A 6,695-nucleotide genomic window follows, 5' to 3' on the forward strand; every position below is an offset into this window, starting at 1 on the left:
TCTAAGTAGACCACATCAACTGCATTACCCTGGTCTAAATTCCTACTTACCTCCTCAAAGGAACAAATAAGGTTAGTTTGGCAAAATCTATCCTTCATAAATCCATGCTGACAATTACTAATAATTTTGTTTTCCATTAGGTATTCCTGAGTATTATCCCGTATTAAACCTTCAAGTAGTTTCCCTACTATTGAAGTAAAGCTTATAGGTCTGTAATTTCCAAGTTGTGATCTAGCTCCCTTTTTAAATATAGGCACCACATCTGCTTTACGCCTATCTTGTGGTACTGAGCCTGTGAAAATTGAGTACTTGAATATTAAATATAATGGTTTGGCTATTACTGAGCTTAACTCCTTGAGAACTCTTGGATGTATACCATCGGGGCCAGGTGCCTTATATACTTTAAAATTTTCAAGTGGCTTATGAACTTCTTCCTCAGTTAACCAATTGTTCATTAATATGTAGGTTGTGGCTTCCTCCTGCGACACTACTATTGAACTTTATTCTTTCCTGGTAAACACAGAGGCAAAGAATTTGTTTAATACCTCAGCTTTTTCCTTATCTCCAATAATCTGCCTACCCATTTCCCACTGAAAGGATCCTATATTTTCTTTTCTCATTTTTTTGTTATTAAGGTACTTAAAGAACTTTTTAGGGTTGATCTTACTTTCTATTGCAATCCTTTTTTCATTATCCATTTTTGCAAATTTGATTGCCCTTTTGCAATTTTTGTTACATTCCTTATAATTCTGATACAATGTCTCTGTCCCTTCTGACTTAAAGAATGTAAACGCCTTCCTCTTCTTGTCCATTTCCTCCCCTACCTGTTTATTTAGTCACATTGGTTTTGACTTATTTATTTTATACTTATTACCCAAGGGTATACACTGATAAGTGTGCTTTTCTAACAATGTTTTAAAGACTGCCCATTTATCTTCTACATTTTTCCCTGCAAAAACATCATCCCATTGTATTACTACTAGATTAGACCTCAGTTTATTAAAATCTGCCTTTCTAAAGTTTAAGGTCTTTGTTGAACCCAAGAAATCATTTTTTTGATCATTTATTTCAAATAAGACAATGTTAAGATCACTGTTACCCAAATGTTCCAGGACTTGAATATTTGTTATTACTTGTACATTGTTTGATATGACCAAATCCATTATTGCCCCTCTCCTGGTTGGTTCCTCAATAATTTGGGTCATATAATTGTCTTTAAGCACCCCCAAAAACCTGTTTCCTTTTGTTATAATGCTAATCTCATTGCCCCAGTCTATGTCTGGATAATTAAAATCCACCATTATGCGAACATGACACTGTTTTGATGCCTTCTCCATTTGCAAAAGTATTTTAGCTTCCTCAATCTCACAGATATTTGGTGATTTATAGCATATTCCCACAAACATTTTCTTTATACTTTTACCTCCACTGCTAATTTCTATCCACAAAGTCTCTACATTTTCATCATTCCCTTCATAAACATGATCCTTTATAATAGGTTTTAGATCCAGTTTAACATATAAACATACTCCATCTCCCCTTCTATTTGTTCGATCCTTCCGAAAAAGGGAATAACCCTCTAAATTAACTGTCCAGTCATGAGTTTCATCCCACCATGTTTCAGTAATGCCTAAGATATCATACTGCTCCCATACGCGACGTGCCCGCTATAAGATGGCGGCGACACTGGCACCGATGCCCCAAACCGGGGCCTGTAAATCGGGAAGCAGGGGGTCCCTAAGCCACAAATCAATGCGGTTCAGCTCAGGGGACCCCCTGCTCCTGCACAATATTATGAAAATACATTAATGCTGCTTCATTACCATAGCGGATAGCCACTAAGGCAATGATGGGGTTAAGGCATAATAGCATATTTATTGGGGACAATTGCCCCCAATAAACATTGCAATAAACAACATACACCTCCTGTGCCCCCAACAACCCCTATACCCCCATTACATATAGAACATTTTTGGGATGCACAGCAATGATACTATAGGCCGGCGGTGGCCCTCGGGTGTTCCCGCAGGCTTGCAGTACCAATTGTGTGCGCCCCCCACAAAATTACAACACATAAATACACCAGCCTTAACACATACAATATAGTAATGTGCAAAATTAATATTATCCACATATGGATAATAGTGAATTTGCCCATTTAAAATACATAAAGAACAATAAATACAGTAAATATATATTGCACTCACCCATGTTCGGCTGGCATGATGAAGGCCACCCTCATCTTCATCACCGTCCATGCCCCCTCCGATGCTGCAAAACATAAACAAGAATAAAAACAGCCAATGTAATGTCCCTTAACCCCTTAATCACCATAGCGGTTATTAACCGCTACAGTCATTAAGGGGTTAACCCACCCTCACCCAAATACCCTCCCCCACTACCCCCCCACCACATGAGGCCTAACCACCCTCACTCACCCAATACCTAGCCGGGAGGCCTACCCAAATACCATTGGGCCCAATACCCCCTTCCCCCACCCCCAGTACCCACAATAAAGCCAATACACAACCCCACAATAAACATCATTATATTTGTTAAATACATAACCCACCCCTGCGCCCCCCCCCTAAATACATGATTTATTATTTTACATACAGGGTTAATACCCTAGGCCCACGGGAGTCCACAGTGGGCCTGACGGGTCACCTCACAGACCTACAGTAGCTCAGCACCATGTTTCAAACAGGGTCTGGGGGCCTGCGGGTGGTCCCTGCCAGGTGCCGTGGTCCACCAGGTGGTCTCCACGGGTCACCGTGGGCCACATTGGGGTCCCCACGGGTAGGCCTGCGGTTGTTTGGGGGGCCCCGGGTCAGACCCACAGGTGTCTGAGGGGCTTCGGGTGGTTCCCACGGGGGTTTGGGGGCCCTCGGGTGGTCCCTACAGGTCCGTGGTGCCCCCACAGATGCGGATCCACCGGTTCTTTCCCGCAGGTGTCCCCCATGAACCCGGCAGCCGTTTACCCGTGAGAAGCCCGAGGAGACCGCAGGTGGTCTCCATAGGTCCGCCGCAGACCTGAGGAAACAACCCTGTATGTAAAAAAAAAAAACATGTCATATACATTAAATACATCAATCCCCCCCACCCCCCAACACATACACAGGCGGCACACTTTATTTGAGTGTGGCTCATTCCGCAAGCCGGGATATGTCCCGGCTTGCGAGCCGCACTCCCTTGCGTGCCGCGCATCACCGATGTGCGGTCACGCATCATCGGGTGCCTGTGCCGCCTGTACGCGTGCCCAGGGCTCCACGAGGGAGCCCTGGTGTCGCGCGGATGTGAGGACGGCGGCGGGACGTTCCGGGGGACCCGGCGGACCCGGTGAGGAGAGGGGGAAGCCCCGATCGGCGGGCCTCTCCTCCGAGGCTTCGGCGCGCGCCCGGGACATCCCGGCGCGCGCCAGGTTACTGTCGCGGCCGAGACCGGGCAAATGCTCAAATAAACTCAGCCGCGACAGTACACTACAATAATGTGCAAAATAACTATTATCCAGATAGGGATAATAGATTATTTGCCCATTATTAAACACATTAACTAGCATAATAAAATAAATAAAGTTCTACTGACCTCATCAATAAGAAGCCCCCTCGCCAGCAAAATCTGTGTCCTCCGTTGCCAACAAAATACATAGCCAATACATTGCAATTACATTCTGATATCAATTCACCCCTTAATCACCTTATCGGATAATAACCGCAAAGGTAATTAAGGGGTTAAGCCACCCTGGCCCGATACCCACCTTTCACCCATTCATTTGTACAGTGGCTCCATCATGCAACTATATATATATATCTATATATCTATATAAATATCTATAGATATATATATATATATCTATATATATATATATCTATAGATATATATATATACATGTAGAGGTATCAGTACCGTGTTAGCCGAGCTTCAATAATCAAAAAATAAATAGATGATACCGTTCTGTGGCTAACGAAATGCTTTTATTTGTGCGAGCTTTCGAGATACACTGATCTCTTCTTCCGGCGATGTTACAATGAATGAAGCAAGCAAAAGGTATACTTAAAAACAGTGTCTCTTGGAATATTATCTCAAACTCACTCATTCCCCGGATGAAGTACATTTCCTAGACACCACCATTACTATAAAGAACAACCAATTACAGACTTCTGTATACCGCAAACCTACAGAGACAGCTATTTGAGGGACAACAGCTTCCACCGACACACACCAAACATGCAACCATCTACAGTCAAGCCATACGATACAACCGGATATGCTCCGACACAGCAGACAGAGACCAGCGGATTAAAGCCTTGAGATCAGATTTTATAAACTGTGGATATAACCACAGAATTGTAGACCAGCAAATTCACAAAGCCACCAGAATACCAAGAAGTGATCTCCTTGAATACAAACAGACGGAGACAAGCGACAGGGTACCTTTGGTGGTCACATATAACCCACACCTAGGAGCCCTACGCAAGATTGCCAGGAAACTACAACCCATCCTCCAGGAAGATACAAGACTGCAACAGGTTTTCCCTGAAGCACCCTTATTATCATACAGACAACCCCATAATCTCAAGAATATTATGGTGAGGAGTAAAGTATTCAGCAGTACAACTGAATGCGGGACGAAACCATGCCAGGACCCAAGATGCAAAACCTGCGCAATGCTCTACACAGCGGACACAATACAAATACCACACAGGAATCGGGAATACAAAATCAGAGGAAGATTCACCTGTTCCTCCAGCAATGTTGTGTACCTCATCATGTGCATGAAATGCCCAGGGGGCTGCTACTACATAGGTGAGACAGGGCAGGGGCTAAACAAGAGAATGAACTTGCATCACCACAGCATCACGCGCGGAACAAGAGACAGTCCTGTCGGCGAACATTTCTATGACTCTGGCCATAAGATGAATGATCTGAGGGTTGCCATACTTAAAGGTAATCTTAAAACACCGAAAGAGAGACGGTTGCAAATTTATGCAACTGTTCGGGACACTTAGCGGTTGCCTAAACAGAGATAGAAATTTTATGAGTCATTACTGACACAAGTGAACTCTCTTCCCATGAGCGCTAAAGGCCATGTCTGTACATACTGTGCTATATGTATGCACACACAGCTGTCTCTTACACATACTAATACTCCTTGTTTTTCCATCCCTATACACCAATAGGGACCACATAGTATCCACACACACTTTTAGTTGTGCTACAATCTCTCACATTTCCACAACTACCAACACCATTTATATCCACTCCCACTCCACACACACCTTTTGTAAAGCACTGTATATACTGTGGGCTCTCCATTCATTTATATTCACACAGATACACACACACTCTTACATCACTTGCTTTCAGGAACCTTTTGACACCTCTAGCCATAAAACACATTCCAACCGGGGGAAGGACAAGCACAGATAACATTCCAAGAGACACTGTTTTTAAGTATACCTTTTGCTTGCTTCATTCATTGTAACATCGCCGGAAGAAGAGATCAGTGTATGTCGAAAGCTTGCACAAATAAAAACATTTCGTTAGCCACAGAACGGTATCATCTATTTATTTTTTGATTATTAAAGCTCGGCTAACACGGTACTAATACCTCTACATGTATATATATATATATATATCTATAGATATATATATATATCTATAGATATATATATATATAGATATATATATATATATATCTATATATATATCTTTAGATATATATATAGATATATAGATATATATATATATAGTTGCATGATGGAGCCACTGTACAAATGAATGGGTGAAGGGTGGTTATCGGGCCAGGGTGGCTTAACCCCTTAATTACCTTTGCGGTTATTATCCGATAAGGTGATTAAGGGGTGAATTGATATCAGAATGTAATTGCAATTTATTGGCTATGTATTTTGTTGGCAACGGAGGACACGGATTTTGCTGGCGAGGTCAGTAGAACTTTATTTATTTTATTATGCTAGTTAATGTGTTTAATAATGGGCAAATAATCTATTATCCCTATCTTTAATGTATAGGACATTTTTTTTTTTTTTACATACAGGGTTGTTTACTCAGGTCTGCGGGGGACCTATGGAGACCACATGCGGTCTCCTCAGGCTTCTCACGGGTAAACGGCTGCCGGGTTCACGGGGACACCTGCGGGGAAGAACCGGTGGACCTGCATCTGTGGGGGCACCGCGAATCCGTAGGGACCACCCGAAGGCCCCCAGACCGCCGTGGGAACCACCCGAAGCCCCTCAGACACCTGTGGGTCTGACCCGGGGCCCCCCAGACAACCGCAGGCCTACCCGTGGGGACCCCATTGTGGCCCACAGTGGCCCGCGGAGACCACCTGGTGGACCACGGCGCCTGGCGGGGACCATCCGCAGGCTCCCAAACCCTGTTTGAAACATGGGGCACTTAGAAACATCAGGGCCGTGGGAATCATATGATGAAAATCTGACGTCATAGGCCTATAAAAGCCTATGTCGTCTCATTTTGACGACGCCGAGGAAGAAGGACCTCCTACAGAAGAATGAAGACCAGGGCATGGCCAAAGAAGAGAAGAAGACCCCGGAAGAGAGCGGGAGATACAAGAAAGAAGAACACAGATGAAGATGGATTACAAATAGAAGACCCATGGATTGTTTTGGTTTATTATTTTATTGTTTATTATTTTATTGTTTATTATTTTATAG

This window comes from Ascaphus truei, chromosome 3 (assembly GCF_040206685.1).
Source record: "Ascaphus truei isolate aAscTru1 chromosome 3, aAscTru1.hap1, whole genome shotgun sequence".
Lineage (NCBI taxonomy): Eukaryota > Metazoa > Chordata > Amphibia > Anura > Ascaphidae > Ascaphus > Ascaphus truei.